The following is a 15,695-nucleotide window of genomic DNA, read 5'->3' as shown; positions in this document are numbered from 1 at the left end:
AAGTCCCCGGCTACTAGGAGCGCCGCCTCTGGGTGAGCGTTTTCGTGTTTGCTTATGGCGATATACAGCTCAGTGAGCGGTTTTAGTGCTGTCATCGGTCTGTGGTGGTATGTAGACAGCTTTGAAATATACAGATGAAAACTCTCTAGGTAGATAGTGTTGTCTACAGCTTATCATGAGATACTCTACCTCAGGCGAGCATTAGCTCGAGACTTCCTTGCACCAGCTGCTATTTACAAAAATACATTGTCCGCCACCCTTTAGTTGAGAAAATGCTGCCTGTGCTGCATCAAGTAGGCCAGCCTACATAATATTCTGTAGAAGGGATTTTTATTTAATCACATAAGAACAAATTTGTTTACAGTGACGGCCTACCTCGGCCATACCCTAACCCGGACGACGCTGTGCCAATTGTGCGCCGCCCAATGGGACTCCCAATCATAGCTGGTTGTGATATAGCCTGGAATCGAACCAGGGTCTGTAGTGACGCCTCTAGCATTGAGATGTACTGCCTTAGACTGCTGTGCCACGCAAGAGCCCGAAAGGGATGCATCAAGTAGTCCAGCCAAATTCATATTCAGTAAAAGGTATGCATGAAGTATTCCAGCCTAATTTATATTCAGTAGAAGTGATGCTCTGAGCTGCATCAAGTAGACCAGACTTAATTAATATTCAGTAGAAGGGATGGTAAAATGTTAAAAATAATTTCCCGACAATTTGTGAATTAGGCCTTTGTTATTCCTGTATGAGCAGAGAAAAATACTCAGCGGTAGTTTAAATCAACATATTGTAGACCAGCAGTAGACTAAATCAACATAATGTAGACCAGCAGTAGACTAAATCAACATAATGTAGACCCAACAGTAGACTAAATCTACATAATGTAGACCAGCAGTAGGTTAAATCAACATAATGTAGACCCAACAGTAGACTAAATCAACATATTGTAGACTAAATCAACATAATGTAGACTAAATCAACATAATGTAGACCAGCAGTAGACTAAATCAACATAATGTAGACCTGCAGTAGATTAAATCAACATAATGTAGACCCAACAGTAGACTAAATCAACATAATGTAGACCAGCAATAGACTAAATCAATGTAATGTAGACCAGCTGTAGACTAAATCAACATATTGTAGACTAAATCAACATACTGTAGACTAAATCAACATACTGTAGAATAAATCAACATAATGTAGACCAGCAGTAGACTAAATCAACATAATGTAGACCAACAGTAGACTAAATCAACATAATGTAGACCAGCAGGAGACTAAATCAACAATGTAGATTTAGCAGTAGACTAAATCAACATACTGTAGACCAGCAGTAGACTAAATCAACATAATGTAGACCAGCAGTAGACTAAATCAACATAATGTAGACCAGCAGTAGACTAAATCAACATACTGTAGACCAGCAGTAGACTAAATCAACATAATGTAGACTAAATCAACATAATGTAGACTAAATCAACATAATGTAGACCCCAGCAGTAGATTAAATCAACATATTGTAGGCCAGCTGTAGACTAAATCAACATAATGTAGACTAAATCGACATAATGTAGACTAAATCAACATAATGTAGAACCAGCAGTAGACTAAATCAACATAATGTAGACTAAATCAACATACTGTAGACTAAATCAACATACTGTAGAATAAATCAACATAATGTAGACCAGCAGTAGACTAAATCAACATAATGTAGACCAACAGTAGACTAAATCAACATAATGTAGGCCAGCTGTAGACTAAATCAACATAATGTAGAACCAGCAGTAGACTAAATCAACATAATGTAGACTAAATCAACATAATGAAGACCAGCAGTAGACTAAATCAACATAATGTAGACCAGCAGTAGACTAAATCAACATAATGTAGACCAACAGTAGACTAAATCAACATAATGTAGGCCAGCTGTAGACTAAATCAACATAATGTAGACCAGCAGTAGACTAAATCAACATAATGTAGACCCAACAGTAGACTAAATCAACATAATGTAGACTAAATCAACATAATGAAGACCAGCAGTAGACTAAATCAACATAATGTAGACCAGCAGTAGACTAAATCAACATAATGTAGACCCAACAGTAGACTAAATCAACATACTGTAGACCAACAGTAGACTAAATCAACATAATGTAGACCAGCAGTAGACTAAATCAACATACTGTAGACCAGCAGTAGACTAAATCAACATATTGTAGACTAAATCAGCATATTGTAGACTAAATCAACATAATGTAGACTAGCAGTAGACTAAATCAACATATTGTAGACTAAATCAACATAATGTAGACCCCAGCAGTAGATTAAATCAACGTATTGTAGGCCAGCTGTAGACTAAATAAACATAATGTAGACTAAATCAACATAATGTAGACCAGCAGTAGACTAAATCAACATAATGTAGACTAAATCAACATAATGTAGACCAGCAGTAGACTAAATCAACATAATGTAGACTAGCAGTAGACTAAATCAACATATTGTAGACTGAATCAACATAATGTAGACACCAGCAGTAGATTAAATCAACATAATGTCGACCAGCAGTAGACTAAATCAACATACTGTAGACCAGCAGTAGACTAAATCAACATAATGTAGACCAACAGTAGACTAAATCAACATATTGTCGACCAGCAGTAGACTAAATCAACATGCTGTAGACCAGCAGTAGACTAAATCAACATATTGTAGACCAGCAGTAGACTAAATCAACATGTTGTAGACCAGCAGTAGACTAAATCAACATGTTGTAGACCAACAGTAGACTAAATCAACATGTTGTAGACCAGCAGTAGACTAAATCAACATAATGTAGACCAGCAGTAGACTAAATTAACATAATGTAGACCAGCAAGATTAAATCAACATATTGTAGACCAGCAGTAGACTAAATCAACATATTGTAGACTAGCAGTAGCTTAAATCAACATAATGTAGACCCAACAGTAGACTAAATCAACATACTGTAGACCAGCAGTAGACTAAATCAACATACTGTAGACCAGCAGTAGACTAAATCAACATATTGTAGACCAGCAGTAGACTAAATCAACATATTGTAGACCAGCAGTAGACTAAATCAACATATTGTAGACCAGCAGTAGACTAAATCAACATACTGAATCAACAAAAGAGCTCTTCCCCTGCTTTTTGTAACCTCTCTCTGGAGACACTGCTGATGGATGATGCATCTCACAGGAGGGACATGGAATGAAACAGGTGGGTTCACATGGTTGCTATGGGCACGGGGAGTGGAAGAGGAATCCATCATGTTCCCATGGATGATGCACTGAATATGTCACATCACTCACTAAATATCTGGTAAAACTGCTGACAACAGTGAGATCAATAAGAAAAGGCCTTAAATGACTCTTACTGCAGTAGTCAATAGAAATGACTCCTCCCTCTTACTGCAGTAGTCAATAGAAATGACTCCTCCCTCTTACTGCAGTAGTCAATAGAAATGACTCCTCTCTCTTACTGCAGTAGTCAATAGAAATGACTCATCCCTCTTACTGCAGTAGTCAATAGAAATGACTCCTCTCTTCTCTCACTGCAGTAGTCAATGGACATGACTATATCTCTCTCTTACTGCAGTAGTCAATTGACATGACATGACCTCACTCTTACTGCAGTAGTCAATAGACATGATTCCTCTCTTCTCTTACTATAATAGTCAATAGACATGACTCTCTCTCTCTCTTACTGCAGTAGTCAATATACATGACTCCTCACTCTTACTGCAGTAGTCAATAGACATGAATCCACTCTCTCTCTTACTGCAGTAGTCAATAGACATGACTCCTCTCTCACTGCAGTAGTCAATAGACATGACTCCTCTCTCACTGCAGTAGTCAATGGACATGACTCCTCTCTCACTGCAGTAGTCAATAGACATGACTCCTCTCTTACTGCAGTAGTCAATAGACATTACTCCTCTCTCACTGCAGTAGTCAATAGACATTACTCCTCTCTCACTGCAGTAGTCAATGGACATGACTCCTCTCTCACTGCAGTAGTCAATAGACATGACTCCTCTCTCACTGCAGTAGTCAATAGACATGACTCCTCTCACTGCAGTAGTCAATGGACATTACTCCTCTCACTGCAGTAATCAATGGACATTACTCCTCTCTCACTGCAGTAGTCAATGGACATTACTCCTCTCTCACTGCAGTAGTCAATGGACATGACATGACTTCTAACTCACTGCAGTAGTCAATAGACATGACTCCTCTCTTACTGCAGTAGTCAATGGACATGACATGACTTCTAATTCTTACTGCAGTAGTCAATTGACATGACTCCTCTCTGTCTCTCAGTTGTCAATATACATGACTCCTCTCTCTCTTCTCTTACTGCAGTAGTCAATTGACATGACTCCTCTGTCTCTCAGTTGTCAATATACATGACTCCTCTCTCTCTTCTCTTACTGCAGTAGTCAATTGACATGACTCCTCTCTGTCTCTCAGTTGTCAATATACATGACTCCTCTCTCTCTTCTCTTACTGCAGTAGTCAATTGACATGACTCCTCTGTCTCTCAGTTGTCAATATACATGACTCCTCTCTCTCTTTTCTTACTGCAGTAGTCAATAGACATGACTCTTCTCTTTCTGCAGTAGTCAATAGACATGACTCCTCTCTCTCTCAGTAGTCAATAGACATGACTCTTCTCTTTCTGCAGTAGTCAATAGACATGACTCCTCTCTCTCACTGCAGTAGTCAATGGGCATTACTCCTCTCTCACTGCAGTAGTCAATGGACATTACTCCTCTCTCACTGCAGTAGTCAATGGACATGACATGACTTCTAACTCACTGCAGTAGTCAATAGACATGACTCCTCACTCTTACTGCAGTAGTCAATAGACATGAATCCACTCTCTCTCTTACTGCAGTAGTCAATATACATGACTCCTCACTCTTACTGCAGTAGTCAATAGACATGAATCCACTCTCTCTCTTACTGCAGTAGTCAATAGACATGACTCCTCTCTCTCACTGCAGTAGTCAATAGACATGACTCCTCTCTCTCACTGCAGTAGTCAATAGACATGACTCTTCTCTTTCTGCAGTAGTCAATAGACATGACTCCTCTCTCACTGCAGTAGTCAATAGACATGACTCCTCTCTCACTGCAGTAGTCAATGGACATTACTCCTCTCACTGCAGTAGTCAATGGACATTACTCCTCTCTCACTGCAGTAGTCAATGGACATTACTCCTCTCTCACTGCAGTAGTCAATGGACATGACATGACTTCTAACTCACTGCAGTAGTCAATAGACATGACTCCTCTCTTACTGCAGTAGTCAATGGACATGACATGACTTCTAATTCTTACTGCAGTAGTCAATTGACATGACTCCTCTCTGTCTCTCAGTTGTCAATATACATGACTCCTCTCTCTCTTCTCTTACTGCAGTAGTCAATTGACATGACTCCTCTGTCTCTCAGTTGTCAATATACATGACTCCTCTCTCTCTTCTCTTACTGCAGTAGTCAATAGACATGACTCTTCTCTTTCTGCAGTAGTCAATAGACATGACTCCTCTCTCTCTCAGTAGTCAATAGACATGACTCCTCTCTCTCAGTAGTCAATAGACATGACTCTTCTCTTTCTGCAGTAGTCAATAGACATGACTCCTCTCTTTCTGCAGTAGTCAATAGACATGACTTCTCTCTCACTGCAGTAGTCAATAGACATGACTCCTCTCTCTCTCAGTAGTCAATAGACATGACTCCTCTCTCTCTCAGTAGTCAATAGACATGACTCCTCTCTCTCTCAGTAGTCAATAGACATGACTCCTCTCTCTCTCAGTAGTCAATAGACATGACTCCTCTCTCTCTCAGTAGTCAATAGACATGACTCCTCTCTCTCTCTCAGTAGTCAATAGACATGACTCCTCTCTCACTGCAGTAGTCAATAGACATGACTCCTCTCTCTCTCAGTAGTCAATAGACATGACTCCTCTCTCTCTCAGTAGTCAATAGACATGACTCTTCTCTTACTGCAGTAGTCAATAGACATGACTCCTCTCTCTCTCAGTAGTCAATAGACATGACTCCTCTCTCTCTCAGTAGTCAATAGACATGACTCCTCTCTCTCTCAGTAGTCAATAGACATGACTCTTTTCTCTCTTTCTGCAGTGTCAACCGTCACTTCTGGAGGAAACTTGGCACCATCCCTACGGTGAAGTATGTTGGTGGCATCATCATGCTGTGGAGATGTTTTTCAGCGGCAGGGACTGGGAGACTAGTCAGGATCGAGGAAAAGATGAACGGAGCGAGAGATCCTTGATGAAAACCTGCTCCAGGGCGCTCAGGACCTCAGAATGTGGCGAAGGTTCACCTTCCAACAGGACAACGCCCCTAAGCACACAGCCAAGACGACGCAGGAGTGGCTTGGGGACAAGTCTCTGAATGTCCTTGAGTGGCCCAGCCAGAGCCCGGACTTGAACCCAATCCAACATCTCTGGAGTTAATACATTTGCCAAAATTTCCCCAACTCTTTTTTTTGTGTGTGTGTGTAGATCGTTAAGGGAAAAAAACTATTAAATCCATTTTAAAATAAGGCTGTAACGTCACAAAATGTGAGTAAAGTCAAGGGGTCTGAATACTTTCTGAATGCACTGTACATACACACTGTTTCATTGAACAATGGGCAGATCTAGGTGTTGTGGGGCAGGGTGCGTATTGGATCCAATGAGAGAGGTCCTCAGGAAAATCAGGGAACTGATTGGTGAGAGAAAGAACTAATGATTCAGATGGACTGTGTGTGCATGTGTGAGAGACAGCGCGAGAGAGGGGATTCAACTGTCCACTTCCACTACCCTCCTGACACATTTTCTCCCCCCTGGAACACTGGTGTGTCAGGAGTACTCCTGTAGGAGCTGGAACACTGGTGTGTCAGGAGGGACTCCTGTAGGAGCTGGAACACTGGTGTGTCAGGAGGGACTCCTGTAGAAGCTGGAACACTGGTGTGTCAGGAGGGACTCCTGTAGGAGCTGGAACACTGGTGTGTCAGGAGGGACTCCTGTAGGAGCTGGAACACTGGTGTGTCAGGAGGGACTCCTGTAGGAGCTGGAACACTGGTGTGTCAGGAGGGACTCCTGTAGGAGCTGGAACACTGGTGTGTCAGGAGGGACTCCTGTAGGAGCTGGAACACTGGTGTGTCAGGAGGGACTCTTGTAGAAGTGATTGGAATACTCCCTGTTCTAATAGGGTGCCTTAATCATCAACCAGGCAACATCTTATTGACCAGCAGTTTATTCTAAGGTGCAATTGCAAATCAAATATCTTATAAACAAGGCACGTGAATGTGGCTCAAATCTTGTGTTGTTCTAACCGCTAGGCTAGCTGCCAGGTAGGCAGGTAACCTAGTGGTTGGAAAGGCGAGCGCATGTAGCCTAGTGGTAAGAGAGGCGAGCCAGCAGCAGGAGGGTTACCTGTTCTAATCCCGGATCAGACAGGAAAATTCTGTCGGGAAGTGAGCAGGCTACCAAACAAAGGGTTGCTGGTATCAAATCCTAGATACCATTGCTTGCTTTTGTGCCCTTGAACAAGGCACTTAACCCCCCACTACAAAAACTCCCTGGGCACCCAGTCTGGCAGCCCCCGCACCTCTCCCCCAAAAACGGTATATGTGTGTGTGTCTTTCAGAGGGGTTGGGTTAATAGCGTAAGTAAAATGTTGGTTGGACCTTGTGTGCAATCGACCAATAAAGTGATCTTAATTACAATGCAATTTAGAAATTATTCTTTTTTATTTGGAATTCAAATTATATCTAACGTTTTTACGGAGTGCTAAATGTTTTGTATTTAGTCTTGGGTATTTGCCATTGTTGTAGTTATATCCGATAGGTGTCGCTGCCGTCCTCTGTTTTATTATAGGGATCTGAGTTTTATTATAAGGACTGTTAATGACAATTCTAAGGACCCCTAGTTGGTCATTTACACCCCTGTTTACTATACTATTCACAGTTGATGTTCAAAAAAGGACAAATTCATTGAAATTGACATTGCAAATCAAATTGGCATCTCAATTGCTTTGCTATATGGCTCATGACAGCAATGATATGACACCAAATGATGAAGCATCTCCACAATTCCATTTGATGAATCATCTAAACAATCATAGATCTGCCTTTGTGTTTATAGCTGTAAGTGAAACTGTTAGTTTTGCATAATATAAACACTGACCGGGCCGGGGCAAAGCTAGAGCGCGTCACCGGCAGGTAGGTGGGGTTTAACGGGGCTGATTATTTACGGTACTTTTTGCAGCAGCAGAGCTCTCCGGGATGGCATAAGAGAGTGGCTATTGCTACGGGAGGAGAAAACCTACAGAACGAAAGACAGATAGCGTCGTCCCCTCGGCGATGGCACGGCTAGAGGTGTTTTTGTTCACGGCTCTAGCTCGCATTTCGTCTGAGAATTCTGCTTCCTTTATTAGCTATTCCTGATCCGTACTCAAACCGACACCCCCAATTATGGATTGTACTGAAGTTCCACCTTCTGTATTTTTGAGTCAAGACAATCGAGCGAAATAAGAGGAAACGATCAAGGACGGCTGTGGGCTATTATCCATTCCGGACTGTTCTCCATATATAGACAAGAGTCGTTGAGATGCATGCGTGAAAGATTTTGGTAGGCTATTTTGTTTCAATCCTCGGGTGCAATATTCAGGATATTCCATTGGTTTACGCGTAAAGAACATGGACACAAGGTGTTTTAGCTACCAGAAACTATCCCTGTAGTTAGAATAGATTTCTTCGTGTTGTCAAATTTTGCTATTAACGGCCTGAGATGATATAACTGCAGTTTAGATGATTGCTTTGCTCTGTTAGGAATAATGCGCTGCTGTAGATAAGCCCTTTTTTAACAGCTGATCACCTTTTAGGGTTTCAGAAATACCCTTTTGTTAATTTTGACAACAGAAAACTATTTTTTAATTTTATTCAAATGTATTTCATATGAACGCAAGTAACCTATTCTGAGCTGCTGTGTACAGTTGTAGGCTATAACTTGGAAACAAATCTCCCCACCTCACTAGCAAGGTGACAGTAGGAGTAGGGTTGCAGAGTTCTCTGTAACAGAACGACAGAACGACAATAGTCATGGCTCTGCCAGATAACACCCCCAGCATTCCATTAGGGGAAGAAGTAATCTTCCCTGAGATAGTAGAGCTGAATGTGGGTGGCCAGGTGTACATCACTCGCTACTCAACCCTTATCAGCGTACCAGACTCTCTCCTGTGGGAGATGTTTAACAGGAAATCCACCAAAGGTCTGGCGAGGGACACCAAGGGCCGTTTCTTTGTGGACCGGGATGGTTTCTTGTTCCGGTATATTCTGGACTACATGAGAGATCAGCAGCTGGTGCTCCCAGACCACTTCCCAGAGCGGGGTCGCCTGCAGCGGGAGGCTGAGTTCTTCATCCTACCTGAGCTCGTAAAGATTCTGGCGCCCAAATTCAGCAAGCAGAACTCGCTAGGCGACGAGGGGTGTCAGAGCGACCCGGAGGACTCCTCGCCGGGCATTGAAACCGGGCGCAACCTGGCCTCGCTGGGCACTGCCGCCTGCGCCAGTCTGGTCCCCAGTGGAGACGGTAAACGCTCGGGATTCATCACCATCGGTTATCGCGGCTCTTATACATTGGGGCGCGACAGCCAGACCGATGCCAAGTTCAGACGTGTTGCTCGCATTATGGTCTGTGGCAAGACGTCGCTGGCTAAAGAGGTGTTTGGGGAGACGCTGAACGAGAGCCGGGACCCAGACCGACCCCCAGAGCGCTACACGTCACGATACTACCTCAAATTCACCTTCCTGGAGCAGGCCTTTGACAGGCTGGCGGACGCCGGGTTTCACATGGTGGCCTGTAACTCCACGGGGACCTGCGCCTTCGCTCACGAGCAGACGGACGACAAGATCTGGACCAGCTACACTGAATACGTGTTCTACCGTGAGTGAGACCATCATCATCATCCCTGGTCCCCGGTCCCGCTAGTGGTCCCCAGCATCCAGCCTCCTCTACCCTTGTCTCCCTGGATCCAGCCCTGGGTCCCCTTGCCTCCCTGGATCCAGCCCTGGGTCCCCTTGCCTCCCTGTATCCAGTCCTGGGCCCCCTTGCATCCCTGGATCCATCAATTATTCCCTTGCCTCCTGGACCCCAGCCTCCAGCCCCTGCCCCCCAGCACCTGCCCCCTGGCTTGTTGGCCCCCTTAGTGCTCCCTAGCCTCCAGCCCTTGCCCCCCCCCCGCCACCAGCCCTGGATTCCTGCTTCGAGCAGGAATCCAGAACCATCCTGAACCATCGCCCCCGCACCAAGCCTCAGAGACCCAACCACAGCCCCCCTAACCATCCTACAGAGACTGCCCCCCCACCCTCCATGTACTGTCCTTCCTCCTGTATATAGTATTTGCCTTGGTGAAGGACAATGCTGTGTGTAAAAGAGCTTGTTTAGTCCAGTTCAGGCCCTGCCTGGTCTGTGTATAACTAACTTTAGCAGGCTGGAGGGGCCAATCGGAAAAGGGCCTAGATTGAAGTACTATTTTGTTCTGAACCTCTGCTGCTGCTTACTCCAACAGACCCTCCTACTCCTCTGAACTAAAATGGCCAAATAATGTGACATCTAAGCAGCCTAGAGGAATGAGAGAGAGAGTGGCCAGCCCGGCACAAACAAGAGCAAAGTGTCACACAATACGAAAGTCTTTCATTTCCTCCTTCCCCTCTTCTTATTTTCCTTATGATATGTCTGAGACCAAACTGTTGGGAAAGGGGCCATTCTCTTTTACTAGTCAAATGGGGCGGCAGGTAGCCTAGTGGTTAGAGCGTCGGACTAGCAACCGAAAGGTTGCAAGATCGAATCCCCAAGGTCGAATCCCCGAGCTGACAAGGTAAATATCTGTCGTTCTGCCCCTGAACAAGGCAGTTAACCCACTGTACCTAGGCCGTCAATGAAAATAAGAACTTGTTCTTAACTGACTTTCCTAGTTAAATAAAGGTAAAATAAAAAAATGAATTATCATCTTTTTCTTGTAAAGATAACGTCTCACCTTTTTGTTAAGTCTCTGCTTGTAAAGACAACCAGCTAACATGATTGCCATCTTGTCTCAGAAAAAAAGCACAGTGAACTCCTTATAAGGGAAAAGAGGACCTATATGGACCAACAATATCCTCTCGAGCTGTTCACGTATGTCTTCTTTAGGACAACCCAGGTATTTGCATTCTAGAGGGGATTCTTAATGTTAGAAAAACAACGCTGGGTCTTGTCCGAGAGTCAAAGCTAACAAACAAGGGAGGAAAAATGCGAGAAAAGATTGTATTTGACTGCAAGAAAGAGAAATAAGTGGTTTTAGTACAGAGTGGTTGTAGTACAGGTTGAGGGTTTGTCGGAAATGGCACCCTATCCTCTATGTAGTGCACTACTTTTGACCAAAGCCCTATGCAGGTCCTGGTCAAAACTAGTGCACTACATGGGGAATAGGGTGCTTGAAGTGTGTTATTTGATTGTTCGATGGAGTGTTGAGAATTCTAATTGCCCATGGCCCATGCCTGGAAGACCAGAGGAGATGTGAAGTGTTACATCACAATGTCCACAAAACCTCTCCTTCTACTCATCCTCATACTCTTCCTCCTCCTCTCATCTTGGTTTAAATACCAACTCTCTGTTTTTTACTTTCTTCAAACAGTAACATTTTTACAGGGATACGTTTGTTAATGAATGCCCACAGTGTTTTGGCTCTTAGCCCTCTTCTGAAACTGTGGTTTACATTTATGAAGGACAATCATTTTTCTCATTGGAGTGTGTTTTTACTCTATCTATCCCAAGCTCTTCTATTCAGTTCAGTATTACAGTTTTAAGCTCTTTGATATTTGGTAGCTTTCATTGACTGTAATGTGTATACCCATGAGAAGGAGATAGGTTTATGCCATTACCAGCCAAAGAATGACATTCTCTCAAAAATCTAGCAGCTAAACAACAGGACAGGACTTTGGATAGGACATGGATATTGTGCATATTTTTGGGGAATGTTGTAGTACAGTTGATTCCTGATAAGTACACCTCTTATAAGTGCTAAATCACTGGTTAAGTGCACGTCGTCAGTACAGTCACACCAGTTGTATTTTAGAATTTGACTGTAGTTGGACTGAACAGTAATTGTTCCCACAGCAACTATAACCACAGTAACAGGAGAAAGTGTGAATGGTTAAAGGTTAAGCGGAGTTAAGTGGTAGGGGTCATTTTCAGGTATAGCCTCAGGACAAGTCTGCTTATCAACAACAACTTCACAACTTGAACCTACAGTACCTCAGTAGGTAAAATAAAGCTTAGAATCCTCTCCAAATACCAAGGAACACTAATTATCTGAAAAGGCAAGACTTGTACCAGTAATAATCAATGGATCATCTAGTAATATGACTTGTAAAGTACAGAATATTCACCCTGATAAAGAGAAACTCTTGTTGAAGAAACTGCCTTGACGGTTCGGTAGACAGTGATTTTAATTTGAGTGAAGGTGTGAACAAGACATTCTGAATGGCTGACAGAAGATAAATGTTTTATTGGATATCGCTAGAGTATGATAGTACAGTGTTGACAGCAGCATTGAGTCAACAGTGTCAGCTTCAGTGTCGATGTCACAAGTCAAACATAGACCAAACAGCAATGGGGGAAAAAAAACATGTTTGTCATACAGTAGGTATACAATACACCCTGTAAAATGTTGGTTGCTATACCTACTAAATGTTTAGGAACATAATTAGTGTGTGACTTTCTTTTCATAGCTTACTCTCCGTTAATCAGAACCTCTACGAAACAGTTTTTGGGTGTGCGTCAGCTTATTCCTTTTGTTATACAGCAGGCAAAAGGAAAATGTAATCTGTCAATTCAAATGTGTTATTTATCTTCTATTACACTTGCATTGTACATCCTTTTATGACTTGTTTAGTAACTAAGCTGGTAAAGTAGGGTGACATATTTCAGTAGAGTTGTGTACGCTCTCATTGATATTATTAGTGTTGTAACTGAAAAGTGTTAAAAGAATATAAAATATTTCACAAGTAAATCCTTTCAAATGTTTTTACTGAAGGGACCACAGGCCTATAAATGTAATTGTATACTTCCAAGACGTTGCACCTCTTTCTGTCTCTATCTCTCTTTCTTAATTAGACATGAATATACTGTAGTAGCCTAGTATGTCAGTCACCATACATTACTACTGTAGTAACCTAGTATCAGTCAGTCACCAGACATTACTACTGTAGTAACCTAGTATCAGTCACCAGACATTACTACTGTAGTAACCTAGTATCAGTCAGTCACCAGACATTACTACTGTAGTAACCTAGTATCAGTCAGTCACCAGACATTACTACTGTAGTAACCTAGTATCAGTCAGTCACCAGACATTACTACTGTAGTAACCTAGTATCAGTCACCAGACATTACTACTGTAGTAACCTAGTATCAGTCAGTCACCAGACATTACTACTGTAGTAACCTAGTATCAGTCAGTCACCAGACATTACTACTGTAGTAACCTAGTATCAGTCAGTCACCAGACATTACTACTGTAGTAACCTAGTATCAGTCAGTCACCAGACATTACTACTGTAGTAACCTAGTATCAGTCACCAGACATTACTACTGTAGTAACCTAGTATCAGTCAGTCACCAGACATTACTAAACATAGTTGTTGTTGAGCAATAGCCAGGTCAGGTAGATTGCAAACAGGGATCACTGGTTTCCATCGAAACAGAGAAAACAAAGTCTCTGTTTTAAGCCAAAGGAGTATTTTTCTCCCATTGCCCTCTCTGGTGCTCAAACAGTAAGACGTACCATTTGTGGGCGATGGTGCAGACAGGTCGTTCTTCATTGGCGTCAAAATTGGACAACAATCCATGTCCTGAGTACGTTGGGAAATGACTTCAAAACCAGCCACTAGGGACAAAGTGAGTGCTATTATCATCAAGTAGGCTTGGGTAATCCCTTGACTCTGGATCAGAAGGTTGGGTGTTTGATTCCAGTTGTGGACACTGGTTTTTATTTCTGGTTTCAACCCTTTCCCAAACCTTAACCATTTGGAATGAGTGCCTAAACTTAACCTTTAACTTTGAAAGTTGACGTTTGGAAAAATGGAACGATACAGAGCAGCAGGAGAACGTGGCTGAACATCTAATTTTGCTGTGAGACTGAGACCTTGTTGGATGGTGTTGACTTGTGTGTGATGTGTAAAAAATATATAGATATTTTTTGAACAATTAAGTATGAATCCACTCAACACATCATGTCCTTGTTATGTAAAGTGAGGTGAGTGAGTCTATTAAGTATGAATCAAGTCAATGAATCATAACCTTATATAAAGTGAGGTGAGTGAGTCTATTAAGTATGAATCAAGTCAATGAATCATAACCTTATATAAAGTGAGTAAGTCATAAATGTTTAAATGGCTTAGACGTCGGAAGCTCTCAAAATATTCTCAGTCTGGCACTCGCACGCACGCACACACACACACACACGTTAAAATCGTTATGTGCTGCGTCTTTCTCTTCTAGATCTGTCTATTTTGGGATGATGGCAGTGGAATCCTCTATAGTGTGTTGTCACAGTGCCTGGAATGTTTTTCCGACCAATCCAAACTGAGTCTGGAGTTAATGAGGTGGTGGTATGAGTGTGGGTTTTGTCTCGTCAGTGAGTGACTGCACATCCACATCGTAGTGTAAAACGCCATAGCAAGCCATTAGCTGCGAGGTGTAGAAGCACATTGAGGGAATTTCAGAAGGTAGTGTCCATGCTACAGGTCTATACCTCTGTGGTTAACTATGAGGCTCAGCATTCAACAGTAATTACTTTGCCACCATTGGCCTATTTATTGCCTTACCTCCTTACTCCATTTCCACACACTGTATATTTTTCTATAGTGTTATTGACTGTACGTTTGTTTATCCCATGTGTAACTCTGTGTTGTTGTTTTTGTCGCACTGCTTTGCTTTATCTTGGCCAGGTCGCAGTTGTAAATGACAACTTGTTCTCAACTGGCCTACCTGGTTACATAAAGGTGAAATTAAAATAAGAAAAAAACACTGATGTAAGAGTATCACGTAGATACGCTGAAGCTATCCCGGATGGTCATCTAAACCTGGTTTGAAAAGTCTAGCATGTTTGGTTGTGAGCCATATAGCGAGCAGGTGTAAACCAGAATACCATGTTGTGATCGTACAATAAAGACATTTTATCATGAATGGTTCTTATCTACCTTTTTTAATATGCTGTCCAGAGTCTTGTACGGCAAGACAGTTCCACTAAGCATGCATTCATAACACTGTGTCATCTACAGTACCTCCTCTTTCTGTTATCATATTTGTCACCCTCTGGGTCTTCACATGTCCTTCAGAACACAACATGTGAGAGAGGGAGTATTGTGGAGTGTTCTGGAATCTACTGGAATGTAGCTATAGAGTGCTCCGGAGTGTTCTAGAATCTAGAGTGTTGCTACTAGAGCCCTCTAGCACCAGGCAAATTAGGACTGGTGCTCTATGTGTGGACTGGAGAGTGGAGTAGAGAGAGCCAGGGACACAGTAGGCCTTATACTGTAGCTTAGCCTTGAAAGTCCCTGAGCCAGAGAGAGATAAGGCCCCGTGCATCTTCAGGACAACATGCC

At 42.5% G+C, this 15,695-nt stretch overlaps 1 long non-coding RNA gene across 1 annotated transcript; it reads left to right on the top strand.

The window, feature by feature from the left end:
• The first annotated feature begins 8,284 nt into the window (after window positions 1–8,284).
• On the top strand, window positions 8,285–15,276 carry LOC106612213 (BTB/POZ domain-containing protein KCTD12). Its single transcript, XR_001330257.2, has 2 exons — window positions 8,285–14,403; window positions 14,463–15,276. It is a non-coding gene; the product is annotated as a BTB/POZ domain-containing protein KCTD12 (long non-coding RNA).
• Window positions 15,277–15,695: the final 419 nt, after the last annotated feature.

This window comes from Salmo salar, chromosome ssa09 (genome assembly GCF_905237065.1).
Source record: "Salmo salar chromosome ssa09, Ssal_v3.1, whole genome shotgun sequence".
NCBI classification, from domain to species: domain Eukaryota; kingdom Metazoa; phylum Chordata; class Actinopteri; order Salmoniformes; family Salmonidae; genus Salmo; species Salmo salar.
The sequence above is the reverse complement of the archived record's forward strand: the minus strand, read 5'-3'. Positions and strand labels throughout refer to the sequence as shown.